We start from the raw sequence: 15,071 nt of genomic DNA, 5'->3' as shown, positions 1-15,071 counted from the left end.
TTTTTTGGAGAGAGGAAGCATTTGCATATCTTGGCACACTGACAGTTGTTCAGCAACCGTACATTTTGATCTGGCTTGGCAAACATTGGTCTTGACATGATGACTATGACGTTGACTAACTATTATTGACTGTTATACATTGCTGCCACTACTACTTGATACACATGATGAACATCAAATTTTGACAGTATTGCATTTACACAGTTAACACTATTTAATTACACAGTAGTACTTAATGTGGATGAAAGATGAGTGAGTGTGTTTTGTGTGTTTTCCCTTCCTAATCCCAGAAAAGTGGTACCGACTTACCTCCTAAATATTAATTTACTTGTTTGTTGTGGCTTGCACTGACACCAATAAATATTACAGGTTTACTGATATTTGTGCATTTGTAATAGTTAATATGACAATTATCTGATATGATATGTGTGTTTGTTATAATTTGTATGTTTAGTGTAAGAGCATTGAGAATAATTTTGTAAAAGCAATTGTGTGTGCATTCAAACCATTGTTCATGCCTGAACTGTCTGATTAGTGATAGTGAATATTATGGACTGTTACCTACACTTGTTCAACATAATGCGTGCCACTTAGAAATGTTTAATTTCTGCTGATGAATTGTGTGATCAGTGATAGTGAATATTATGGACTGTTACTTGTACTTTTTCTACATGATTGGTGCCACTAGGACATGTTTAATTTCTGCTTATAAACTCTGATGAACAGTGTGATTAGTGATAGTGAATTTTATGGACTGTTACTTGTACTTTTTCTACATGATTGGTGCCACTAGGACATGTTTAATTTCTGCTTATAAACTCTGATGAACAGTGTGATTAGTGATAGTGAATATTATGGACTGCTGTCTGGACCTGCTCATCATTGCTAGGTGCCACTGATGAACTGCTTCTACTGACATAATGTCACTTGTTGGTGTCTGCACCTGTTCAACATTGCTGGGTGCCACTGATGGACTGCTTCTACCGAGATAATGTCACTTGTTGGTGTCTGCACCTGTTCAACATTGCTGGGTGCAACTGATGGAACTGCTTCTATTGAAATGATGTCACTTGTTGGTGTCTGCACCTGTTCAACATTGCCGGGTGCCACTGATGAAACTGTTTCTACTGATATAATGTCACTTGTTGCTGTCTGCACCTGCTCAACATTGCTGGGTGCCACTATTGGAACTGCTTGTACTGAAATGATGTTATTTCTTGCTGTCTGCACCTGCTCAACATTGCTGGGTGCCACTGATGAAACTGTTTCTACTGACAAATGTCACTTGTTGGTGTCTGCACCTGTGTAACATTGCTGGGTGCCACTAATGGAACTGCTTCTGCTGAATGATGTCACTTGTTGGTGTCTGCACCCGTTCAACATTGCTGGGTGCCACTGATGAAACTGATTCTACTGAATTAATGTCACTTGTTGCTGTCTGCACCTGTCAACACTGCTGGGTGCCACAGATGGAACTGCTTCTACTGAAATGTCACTTGTTGGTGTCTGCACCTACTCAACATTACTGGGTGCCACTAATGGAACTGCTTCTACTGAAATGATATCACTTGTTGGTGTCTGCACCTCTTCAGCATTGCTGGGTGCCACTGATGGAACTGCTTCTACTAAAATGATGTCACTTGTTGGTATTTGCACCTGTTGACCATTACTGGGTGCTACTGCTGGAACTATCAACTACTTGTTTCTTTTTCTTTTTTTGAATCATTCAAAGCATTTTATGTGAACATTTGTGTAAACTGATTTTTTGTGTATTGTGTAAACTATTATGTAAGGTCACATGTATGAAAGAATTTGTATTGCTTACTGTATTTTATATATTAGGTTATTGAAAGGTCAGTGCAAAGCCAAAATTTTATCTAATTACGTGATATTTACGTATTAATATTATCTTTTATTTTTGTCTATATTTTTGTGGACGAATTTGGTGGTATTTTCACCACCAATGCTGGCAAAAATACCATCAAATTCTGACCTGTGGAGGAAGGGCATATGAAAGGTGGCTACACTGAGCCACAGCGCCAGAGATTGCGCCAAAGAGTATTATTCAGCCGCCGCCACTGGCAGTGCTTGTCGAGAACTCGTAGTAGTCAGTGCTTGCTGAGATGTCGTAGTGAAAAGTTCTTGTCGAGAAGTGGTGGTGGAGAGTGCTTATCGAGATGGGGTAGTAGTGAGTCGGTGTTGAGATGTTGTAGTAAGGAGTGCTTGTTCCATGTTTTATGCAGTTGTTTGATGGGCTAGACAGCAGATGTTGTTCGAATGGAAATATTGTAATGATCAGAGTGCTTTTCGTCAATACATATGAAGGTAAAAAAAAAATTACCTTTTCTTTTTATTATCTCAATGTCTTAAATAATGCGTCATTACAGGTTCAGTCAACAAAGCATCTGGCTTGTGTTCTGGTATTAGAGTGTAATTCTGGTTTCCTTACGCAATTATAGTATTTCTATTTTTTTAATTACTTCAGTATAAGTGGTATTTAAAATTTCTTGTCTTATTGAAGAAGAACCGTGCCAGATGTGTACGTTGAATCACACTTCCACACACAGAACAATTACACTTGTGTTTTGGTTTCGTAGGTTTTATAGTTGCTGGGGACTTAATTAATTAATTAATTGTGTTAACGAAAATTTTCTTTCATTCCTTGTTGTTATTCTATGCAGTCAGATTGCGTACTAAAACTAGTCAGGGCCAACCGGTTCGTAATCGGACATACAGCTACTAAAAAATTAAAAAATTATTTGCATTTGATATTTAAATAACTAAGCCCCCATGCAATCCTCAGTCGCGGGTTCGAAGCCAGCCACTGCTTAAATTCTCATTAATAATCAGCATTAGCACTCGAAGACTTCCGGCGTAAGAAGTCGCCCTCATAAAGCTGAGGTCATCGGCCCCTGCGGTTATACACTGCTTAATCTAATTTAAATTTACTTATGCTAAGAACAACACACACACCCATGAACGAGGGAGGACTCGAACCTCCGACGAGGGGAGTCGCGCGAACCGTGGCAAGGCGAGGTAGACTGCGCGGCTCCTCGCACTACCAACGGAGTTGTCAAAGAGCGTGGAGGAACGGACAGAGGTGCAGGGCACTCTCTGGTCCTAGGGGTGGGAAAGCTGTCACTAAAGGCGGAAGAGTCAATCATGATCAACGGCATGAGGATGCAGAAGGAAATGGAAACCACCGTATTAAAGACGCGTAATATGTATCCACAGGACATGTGGCCTGTAACTGAAAAGGTGTCATGATGATGTCTCATTGGCAAAAGATTCCGGACTATCCCACATTCGGATCTCCGGGACGGGACTGCCATGAGGAAGGTGACTGAGGAAAAGATTGAATAACCAACGAAAGAATAACGTCCAATGTGTAGGGGCGTGGAATGTTAGAATCTTGAACGTGGTAGGGAAATTAGAAAATCTGAAAAGGGTAATGCAAAGGCTCAGTATAGATACTGTAGGCGTCAGTGAAGTGAATTGGTAAGAAGACAAGAATTTGTGGTCCGATGAGTAGTGGGTAACATCAACAGCAGTAGAAAATTGTATAGTGGGAAAAGGATTCGTTATGAATAGGAAGGTAGGGCAGGGAGTGTGTTACTGTGAACAGTTCAGTGATCGGGCTGTTCTTATCAGAATCGACAGCAAGCCAACACCGACAACAATAGTTCAGGTATACGAGCCGACGTCACATGCTGAAGATAAAGAGATAGGAAAGTATATGAAGATTTTGAAAGGGTAATACAGTACGTAAAGGGAGACGAAAATCTAATAGTCATGGAGGACTGGAATGCAGTTTTGGGGAAGTAGTGGAAGAATATTGGCTTGGAACAAGAATTGAGAGGGGAGAAGGACTAATTGAGTTCTGTAATAAATTTCAGTTAGTAATGGCGAATACTCTGTTCAAGAGTCATAAGAGGACGAGGTATACTTGAAACCGGCCGGGGGATACGGGAAGATTTCAGTTAGATTACATCATGGTCAGTGATTTTGAAATCAGATACCGGATTGTAAGGCGTATCCAGGAGCAGATATAGACTCAGATCACAATATAGTAGTGATGAAGAGTAGGCTGAAGTTTAAGACATTAGTCAGGAAAAATCAATATGTAAAGAAGTGGGATAAGGAAATGCAAAAGAATGACGAGATACGCTTGAAATTCTCTAAGGCTCTAGATGCAGCAATAAGGAATAGCTCAGCAGGCAGTAGAGTTGAAGAGGAATGGTCTACTCTAAAAAGGGCAATCACAGAAATTGGAAAGAAAAAATGTACAAAGAAGGCAACTGCGAAGAAACCAAGAGTAACAGATGAAACACTTCAGTTGGTCGGTGAAAGGAGGAAGTACAAAATGTTCCGAAAAACTCAGGAATAAGGAAAAACAGGTCGCTGAGGAGTGAAGTAAATAGGAAGTGCAGAGAAGCTAAGACGAAATGGCTACATGAGAAATGTGAAGGAATCGAAAAAGAAATGATTGTCTCAAGTACAGATTCAGCATACAGAATAGTCAAAATAAATTTTCGGTCACATTAAAAGCAAGGGTGGTAACATTAAGAGTGGAATTGAAATTTCATTGTTAAATGCAGATGAGAGAGCGGATGGACGGAAAGGATACATTCATACCCTCAATGATGGAGAAGATTTGTGTGATGTGATAGAAGAAATAAAGAGGAGTCGGTTTAGAAGAGACAGGGGATCCAGTATTGTAATCAGAATTTAAAAGAATTTTGGTAGACTTAAGATCAAATAAGACAGAAGGGATCTATAACATTCCATAACTATTTTTAAAGTCATTGGTGGAAGTGGCAACAAAACGATTATTCAGATCCGTGTGTTGAATGTACGAGTCTGGCGACATACCATCTGACTTTCTGAAAAATATCATACGCACAATTCCGAAGACCGCAATACATCACAAGCGCGAAAACTACCGCACAATCAGCTTAACAGTTCATGCATCCAAGTTACTGACAAGAATAATATACAGAAGGATGGAAAAGGAAATTGAGAATGTGCTAGATGAGGATCGGTTTCTCTTTAGAAAAGGCAATGGCACGAGAGAGACAATTCTGACGGGGTGATTGATTAATGTAAGCAACCCTAAAAGCCGGCCGCGAAGGCCCCGCGGTTCTAGGCACTACAGTCTGGAACCGCGCGACCGCTACGGTCGCCGGTCGAATCCTGCCTCTGGCATGGATGTGTGTGATGTCCTTAGGTTAGTTAGGTTTAAGTAATTCTAAGTTGTAGGGGACTGATGACTTTAGAATTTAAGTCCGATAGTGCTCAGAGCCATTTCAACCAACCCAAAAAAAAAAAAAAATAATCAAGACACCTTCATAGGATGTGTCGGCCTGGAAAAAGCGTTCGACAATGTGCAAGATGACGAAATTCTGAGAAAAATAGGGTAAACTATATGGAGTTCAAATGGTTCAAATGGCTCTGAGCACTATGGGACTCAACTGATGTGGTCATAAGTCCCCTAGAACAGAACTACTTAAACCTAACTAACCTAAGGACATCACATACATCCATGCCCGAGGCGGTCGTGCGGTTCCAGACTGTAGCGCCTTTAACCGCTCGGCCACTTCGGCCGGCCTATAGGGAGTGCCCAGTAGTATACAATATACAGGGTGTTACAAAAAGGTACGGCCAAACTTTCAGGAAACATTCCTCACACACAAAGAAAGAAAATATGTTATGTCGACATGTGTCCGGAAACGCCTACTTTCCATGTTAGAGCTCATTTTATTACTTCTCTTCAAATCACATTAATCATGTAATGGAAACACACAGCAACAGAACATACCAAACACTTAGTTACAGGAAATGTTCAAAATGTCCTCCGTTAGCGAGGATACATGCATCCACCCTCCGTCGCATGGAATCCCTGATGCGCTGATGCAGCCCTGGAGAATGGCGTATTCTATCTATCACAGCCGTCCACAATACGAGCACGAAGAGCCTCTGCATTTGGTACCGGGGATGAGTAGACAAGAGCTTTCAAATGCCCCCATAAATGAAAGTCAAGAGGGTTGAGGTCAGGAGAGCTTGGAGGCCATGCAATTGGTCCGCCTCTACCAATCCATCGGTCACCGAATCTGTTGTTGAGAAGCGTACGAACACTTCGACTGAAATGTGCAGGAGCTCCAGCGTGCATGAACCACATTTTGTGTCCTACTTGTAAAGGCACATGTTCTAGCAGCACAGGTAGAGTATCCCATATGAAATCAAGGCGGTGACTCGAGGAAGTACAGTACATGAAACTAAAATGATCTCTAACATGGAAATTAAGCGTTTCCGGACACATGTCCACATAACATATTTTCTTTATTTGTGTGTGAGGAATGTTTCCTGAAAGTTTGGCCATACCTTTTTGTAACACCCTGTATACAAGAGCCAAGAGGGATTGATTAAAGCGGACGACCAAGAACGAAGTGCTCGGATTAAAAAGGGTGTAAGACAGAGATGCAGTGTTTCACCTCTACTGTTCAACGAAGAAGCAATGATGGGAATAAAAGAAAGGTTCAGGAATGGAATTAAAATTCAAGGTGAAAGGATCCCAATGATACGATTCGCTGATGACATTACATAATCGGCTATATGGAATAAACAATCAAATGAGTACAGAATTTGGATTGAGAGCAAACCGAAGAAAGTCGAAAGTAGTGAGAAGTAACAGAAATAAGAAACTCGATAAACTTAACATCAGGGTCAATGGTCACGAAGTAAATGAAGTTAAGAAATTCTGCTACCTAGGCGGTAAAATAAACAACGACGGACGGAGCAAGGAGGACATCAAAAGCGGACTAGCACTGGCAGAAAGGGCATTCCTGGCAAAGAAAAATCTACTAGTATCAAACATATGCCCAGATTTGAGGAAGAAATTCTTGACAATGTACGTCGGGAGTACAGCATTGTATGGTAGTGAAACATGGACTGTGGGAAAACCGTAACAGAGGAGCATCAAAGCATTCGCGATGTGGTGCTACAGACAAATGTTGAAAATGACATCGACTGATAAGGTAAGGAATGGGGAAGTTCTGTGCAGAATTCGGAGAGGAAAGGAATATATGGGAATCACTGACAAGGGGAAGGGACATGATTATAGGACATCTGTAAGGATATCACGGAATGACTTTCATGGTACTAGAGGGAACTGTAGAGGAAGAAGGAGACTTGTATACATCCGGCAAAAAGTTTAGAGCGTAAGTTGCAAGTGCTGCTCTGAGATGAAGTGGTTGGCACAGGAGAGGAATTTGTGACGGGCCACATCAAACCAGTTGGAAGACTGATGACACAAGAAAAATCAGTCCATGAAAACAAAATTATACACCAGTAGTAAAATGTACTCCTCTGGCAATTTCTAGAAAGTCACAGCAGATGTTTTATGGGTCTATTAGGTAACTCATGTATCTGTGAGAAGCCGCTAGTCATACGAAGTTGTCAATAGAATAGCGTTTGTACTTTGCCATAGGATTGTGGGCGGAGCGACGGCTCGAATCCCACCAATATTACATTTTAATGTATATTTTTCTCATCACTGGTCGCATTATGTAATCTCTACGACATTGCAGGTGTAATATAATGAAAAAATCCCATGTGCATTTTCATGAAGTTGTAGAGAAATTTATATGTTATTTGACTATTTACTATTTGTAATTAAATTTTCAAGGACGAGGTACAGGCTTGAATAGCCCAATTTCAAATGGTTCAAATGGCTCTGAGCACTATGGGACTTAACATCTGAGGTCATCAATCCCCTAGACTTAGAATTGCTTAAACCTAACTAATCTAAGAACATCCATGCCCTAGGCAGAAATCGAACCTGCGAGCATAGCAGCAGCGCGGTTCCGGACTAAAGTGCCTAGAACCGCTCGGCCACAGTGGACGGCAAGCCCAATTTGAACTTCGATAAAGAATGATGCGAATGACGTTATTCACAATCAGCAATATGGTAAGTCAGTATGTAACACACAACAAGAGTAATGTACAATTACTTGTCTGATGTACTCCCGACATCACACGTTACAGGATGGCATTTGTCATCCAGACATGGAAAACATAAGTTGAAACGTCATGCTAATATATGTGATTTTTTCTTTATGTAACCTCTCACATGTCACGTAAATTAAGTAATGTGACCAGTGATGTAGAAATTAGATGAATCATCAAGTTCGAGGGTGGGTCGATCCTTTGCCTCATGCATGTTCGTCTTACGAAGATCGAACTCTAATCATTTGACCATCATGAACTCTAACGTCTGGCTCCCACGCACAGATAAGTAAGACACATATTCGCATAAAACTTGCGTTGCGGTTTTCTCGGAATTTTCAGAGTAGTGCTCCTTACTACTTGCACATTACGTTGTTTTAAAGGCCTACTAAAGGTGTACAAAGTTTGAAGGATATCTCTGATCCCAGTTTAGTGCCATCCTCATGCAAGTAGATTGCGTTCAGCTGCACTTACGAGCACAATCTCTCATGACACTATAGCAATCCGTAAAACTATCATTACCAGCTTTCCTATCTTGGTTGTACCTTCACCTTTTTTCGGCAGCTACTAATACACGTTTCCACAGCTGCTTTGCTACTCTGTCCTAGGATCATAATGACACACCTAGGTCACATTCATGCAGAACTGGTGACTAAATACATTTGAACTGGCTTCAATATTGTATATTCGTTGTTTCCTTCAATCGGTCGACTTTTAGAATGTGTGGAAGCAGCCACTGAACACAGTAACCAGACGCCTTTGTCACGATCATAGTGTTGAATGAGAAATTGAAAACTGATTCATACTGTTTTTGCGCTGACGTATCGGTTGTATTTCGTCGAGTTTGAAACTGGAACAAGAGGCAGAGCAAATACCTATCTAACTATAGCTATTGAAACTTTTTTCGTCAATAAAAGTTTTATTTCCTACCCCATTCCTTTACGATCACCAAATACTTGTTTTCTCGGAACGACCCATGCCACTCAACCGAAGTTGGAATGTTGATGCAAGATACCGTAACTTGAGTTTACTTACTGTTAGTGATATCAGTCACGTCTCACTGAAAGCCGTTCTGTCATATACTGTCAAAGTTTTGAGCGTGGCTCATTAGATTTTTTTATGATAGGAAAAGGTGTAAAAGCGGGCAGAGGTATAAATGTAGGCACCCCTCCCCAAACGTTTATCAGAGATGCTGCAGACTTGTGGCCTGGGCTGTGAACGGTACAACTTGCTGGTGGAAGATACCAGTGTGCAGTTGCAGTTTGAACTTTTCTTTCGAGTAATGTGAATGCAGTTTCATTTATTGTGTGAACTGGTGATTTTTTTAGACATCATACCTTTGGCAGCTAAGAGGAAACGTTTTCTTTCACAGTTCTTGTGATTAGTTCAAGGAAATTTCACAGTGATTCGAGAAGCAGACTCCTAAGTGACTGTTAGAAATACGTCTCCAGTCAACTGCGTCTTTAGATTACATGTGAAAAGGGGCGTATTGCTTAGTTGGGGCTGGTGTGAATACTGGTCTTCATTTAACCACAGCAGTATTCCATGCCAACTTCAGATGTAGTTCCTCTGTTCGACGTTCTCCTATCACGAGTATTAAGAGGAGCATTATCACACTGGGACGCAAGGCTGCAATCATCGGACTCTTCACTGGACGCCATACAAGGTTCAGTTCAACAAATTGCTTAACAAAATTGGTGTCAAGAAGGGGTCATTGAGTTTTGCTGGGAGCCGGCCGCGGTGGTCTAGCGGTTCTCGGTGCTCAGTCCGGAGCCGCGCGACTGCTACGGTCACAGGTTCGAATCCTGCCTCGGGCATGGATGTGTGTGATGTCCTTAGGTTAGTTAGGTTTAAATAGTTCTAAGTTCTAGGGGACTGATGATCACAGATGATAAGTCCCATAGTGCTCAGAGCCATTTGAACCATTTTTGAGTTTTGCCGGGACTGGGAAGGGATCAGAAAACCAAAGGCCTCCAAAAAAAGGAAATTCCACCCACGAAACGATCCGACTCTTTATCAGGATACTATGAACCTCTCCTTATAGACTGTGATATGACCTGGATATCAGCGATGAGGATACATCAAACTTTGCGATGCAACGTTCTATCAAGGCAGTTCCAAGGTAATGTGGGTTATCTGTGTCATGAGGCAAACGTGTACACTTTTTGATTCGATCTTCGTTTAAAATGCTAAAATAAACATGATGCTCTTTGTAGACAAGTGTGCTGTTTTGTAATATTTAATCCACGTTTACTAAAACATTTTTAAATATTTTTGTGACTTTTTAGGTATTGTCCATTTAGCTACCGATTTTTTATTGCTAGTTTACAGAATTTTTCTGAATCTGCGTTTTGAATAAAAATAGTTGATATTAATAAAAGTTTCACTTCATATGAATTTGTTGACTTTTCTATAGTTGTTATTGAAAGTAGAAAAGAAACCTTGATTTTTCCAAAGTAAAGTACCTTTATGTCAAAACAAAATGGGAGGCCACATTAACACATTACCCCTATTCGATCAGTAATTGCATTTTACAACCATTACTAGCTGGAATTAATTACTAGGAGACCAACTGTATACCTAGAGGTATCGTGACTGTCCTCGCCATCATGATATGTTTTCGGCGAAAGGCAGAGATTAGAAGAAGTTGTCAGGTGCAAGCGTGCCAAAAACATAGAAAACGTGTAACTGTTACAAACCATCCAGTGTGAAGCAGCTAGAGCAGCTAGGACAGACGACTGTAACATGTCCAAGCTCATCAACTTAGGAAACGGCAGAGAACTGTTACAGACTATCCATCGTGAGTCAGTTAGAACAGACAACCCTTACATATCCAAACTCAATAAAGTATGTAACAACACAAAATGTAACAGACTATCCAGTGTGAACCAGGTAGGACAGAACACCCTGATATATCCAAGTATACAACCGTAGAAAACAACACAGAACTGTTAAGGACTACCTAGGATAAGTCAGACAGACCACCCTATGATATCAAGATTGAGTGAACACACAGTAGTCCGATTTTGGTAAGTTATGCGGACGATACCTCATTATATGAGCGAGAATATTTTACTTCCAGTAGCTACTTTTTTTTCTTTTTTTGAGTCATCAGTCTTCTGACTGGTTTGATGCGATCCACAACGAATTTCTCTCCTGCGACAACCTCTTCATCTCAGATTAGCACTTGCAACCTATGTCCTCAAATATTTGCTGGGTGTATTCCAATCCCTGTATTCATATACAGATTTCACCTCTACAGCTCCCTCCAGTATCATCGAAGTTATTTTATGATGTCTTAACAGATGTCCTATTATTCACCCTTTTCCTCGGCAGTGTTTTCAACATATTCCTTTCCTCTCCAATTCTGGACAGAAACTCCTCATTCCTTAACTTATCAGTCCATCTAATTTTCAACATTTGTCTGTAACATCACATTTCAAATGCTTCTATTCTCCTCTGTTCCGGTTTTCCCACAGTTCCTTGCTCCATCCATCATTGGTTACTTTGCTGCCTACATACAGATTTCCTTAACTTCATCTACTTCGTGACCATCAGTCCTGATGTTAAGCTTCTGGCTGTTCTCATTTCTACTATTTCTCATTACTTTCGTCTCTCTTCGATTTAGTCTCATCCCATATTCTGCATTCCTTAGACACTTCATTCCACTCAGCCGATCACGTAATTCTTCATCATTTTCACTCAGTGTAGCAATGTCTTCACCGAATCTTATCGTTCACATACTTTCACCTTGAATTTTAATTTCACTCCTGAAGCTTTCTTTTATTTCAACCCTTTTTCTTCGATGTACAGACTAAACATAATGGACGAAAGACTCCATCGCTACCTCACATCCTTCTTAATCCGAGTACTTTGTTCTTGGCCATCCACTCTTATTATTCCCTCTTGGCTGTTGAACATATTGTATATTACGCGTCTCTCCCTATAGCTTATCACTATTTTTCTCAGAATTTCGCACAGATTTATAAATTGATGTGTCACTTTCAAAATTCGCAATTGCCGAGTGATATGAACCTACAACCATTCGATTTTTGTGTATGTTCATATAGTGTACTGTAGACTCAGCAGTATTTGGATTGTAATGCGGCAACTACGTATCCCAGCTCCTAAACAACGGAACCAGCCAAAACATTAAATATTTAAACTCTGAGTCAGAGGGTACGTAGCTGAGGGCCACCCATCCACATTTATTTTTTTGTAATCCCGCAACTGTATAAGAACCTTCTCCCACATGTTAACAGTCGCAGGAGAGGGACCCTGTTTTGTAGTATAATACACCGCTTTTTCTGCTGTAACACACTTTGTACACTGCCATATATCTTTTTTCCAACACTACTTCGACGTCTGTGTCAGATTCTAAACTGACATTCTAAACAAACTTTTGGGTGTTTGACTATTTCAGGAAACTAGACCGTGCATACTGTAATAATAAGCTCCATAGATGATAGTGTGATCAATTTTAGCAATTTTGTCGTAATTTCAACACCGACCAATGACGTGGCATGCTTACCACTGTCCGTATCATCGCTAAACAACCCGTCGACTACTCTGCTGCACTTGGGCTTTCCATCGAATAGAATCAGGTTTTAACTCCTGGAAAGGGCACAGCAATTTTTAATTTCCCGTCAATTCTAAGTGCCTCTGGTGGTATAATTGTGCTAGGGGGTACAATTGGGCTTTCCAAACGGGAGGACAAGGTTCGAGTCCCGGAAAGGGTACTGCCAACGTTAATGTCCAATCAGTTCACGGGTGAGAGGGTGGGTGGTTGGGATGCCAGCATGGCCCTGGGAAGAAGAAATTCCCGCCAAAATTCGCAATTCCCACGAAAATCCTAAATTCCCGCAAAAAAACGAAGTATCCGATAATAGTGTGAGTTGGTCGGGGGTGTGTGGGGAGGCGGGGAGGGTGTGGAGGGGGCTGGAACACACGTGCAGCTGGGAAAAACACGTGACGGCATCTGGGGTGGGGGTGGGCGCGTATGGGCGGGGGTGGGTGGGTGCTGGGGCGATTAATTTATCAACTTAATTAATTTGCATATCAATTTGATATCAAAAGTGGATGGCCATACTTTACAGTCGGCCGAAGTGGCCGAGCTGTTCTAGGCGCTACAGTCTGGAACCGCACGACCGTTACGGAGGCAGGTTCGTGGATGTGTGTGATGCCTTAGGTTAGTTAGGTTTAAGGAGTTCTAAGTTCTAGGGACTGATGGCCTCAGAAGTTAAGTCCCATAGTGCTCAGAGTCATTTGAACCATTTGAACCATAATTTACACTCTAGCTCATTACATCTGTTGGAGTTTGCCGAGGGAATAGTATCATTTAAATTTACCTTCCTAACGATGCTACACACTATCTGAACCCGCTGGAGCAAACTGTCTTCACATGTTCAAGGTCCGTTTTTTCAGTGCCGTTGAAAAATAGTTAAGGAATCATCTACTTAGGAAGCGAGGAAAATTGCAATTTGGCAAACGCAATCTCTGGATTCAAAGAAACGGGAACCTAATCGTTTAATCCCTATGCAGTTCCACATTAAGCTTTCAGGAATGATCCAGATACATTTGCAGAAATTGAAGACATCGGCGTACCTGGCCGAACACTCCACTAAAGAACTTCATAACTCTAGCCAAGTGCTCCTACTAGAGTAGATATCGTCGAGTCATCTAGCCAGAAATCCACTGAAAGAGCTCTTTTACCGAAGCCACAGTCCACTAGTCGATCCACCGTCACTGCTACAGCAGATAATTTGGTCAAAAATCTCCTGAAAGGAGAGCAACATGTCCATTTCCAGGACCTTCGACAAGACCAGATGACAAGCCTATTTATGCTGTGACTTGAAATCAAACGAACAAGTCAGTCCTATAAAAATTCTCAACATTATTTCACCTTTGCCAGCTATACCCGACCCCTAACAAAGCACGTTAGCCCAGAAAAATTAAAGCTACAAACTTGACTCCAAAGAAAATATTAAGAAGTTAAAACTGTAACGTGATGCAAAGGGGGAAAACATTCGGCCTATTGGAAAAAAAAGAAGAAAAACTAGTGAAAAGTTCTCGCATCAGGGAAGTGATGTGTACTTCAGACTCGTCAAAAATGGTTCAAGTGGCTCTGAGCACTATGGGACTTAACTTCTGAGATCACCAGTCCCGTAGAACTTAGAACTACTTAAACCTAACTAACCTAAGGACACCACAAACATTCATGCCCGATGCAGGATTCGAACCTGCGACCGTAGCGGTCGCGCGGTTTCAGACTGCAGCTCCTAGAACCGCTCGGCCACTCCGGCCGGCCTCAGACTCCTGAGATGATGTTCACTACAAGTAAGAGCCAAATGCCGAAGTTCTTGAAGCAGAGGATTAGTGCGTTGGACGCAGGGAAGACTACTCAAAGACAGATAAGACCTCTGACTGTATTCGGTGTGTCATTTACGTTTAATTTTCATTTACACGTCAAGTTCCGTTGGACCAAACTGAGGAGCAACTAGTCAATCAATAAGTTTAAGTAAACACAATCAACAATATAACATAAGAATCAGCTTAATTTTTCATGGTACTCCTGGACAGAATAGAAGGAGTGTCTCATGAGGAAATCCATCTATTTCGATTTGAAAGCGCGTGGATTACTCCTAAGGTTTTTGAATTCGACTGGTTGCTTATTGGAAATGGATGCAGCAGTGTACTGCACACCTTTCTGCACAAGACACGGGTCGACTAGAGGTTCGTGAACTTAAAACCACTTATTGTCCGAAAAGCACTATCTGAGCCAAAAATATCCTTTTAGATTGGGAAGAGTTACCTCAAAATATAATACCAAACGACATAAGCGAATGAAAACACGCAAAGTATATAGAGGGTCTATACAAGGGCGATGTACTTGAGGACAATATTATGGAAATTGAAGAGGATGAAGATTAAGATGAAATGTGAGATACGATACTGCGTGAAGAGTTTCACAGAGCACTGAAAGACCTGAGTCGAAACAAGGCGCCGGGAGTAGACAACATTCCATTGGAACTACTAACGGCCTTGGGAGAGCCAGTCCTGACAAAACT

This window comes from Schistocerca serialis, chromosome 7 (assembly GCF_023864345.2).
Source record: "Schistocerca serialis cubense isolate TAMUIC-IGC-003099 chromosome 7, iqSchSeri2.2, whole genome shotgun sequence".
NCBI classification, from domain to species: Eukaryota; Metazoa; Arthropoda; class Insecta; order Orthoptera; family Acrididae; genus Schistocerca; species Schistocerca serialis.
Note: the sequence above shows the minus strand (reverse complement) of the source record.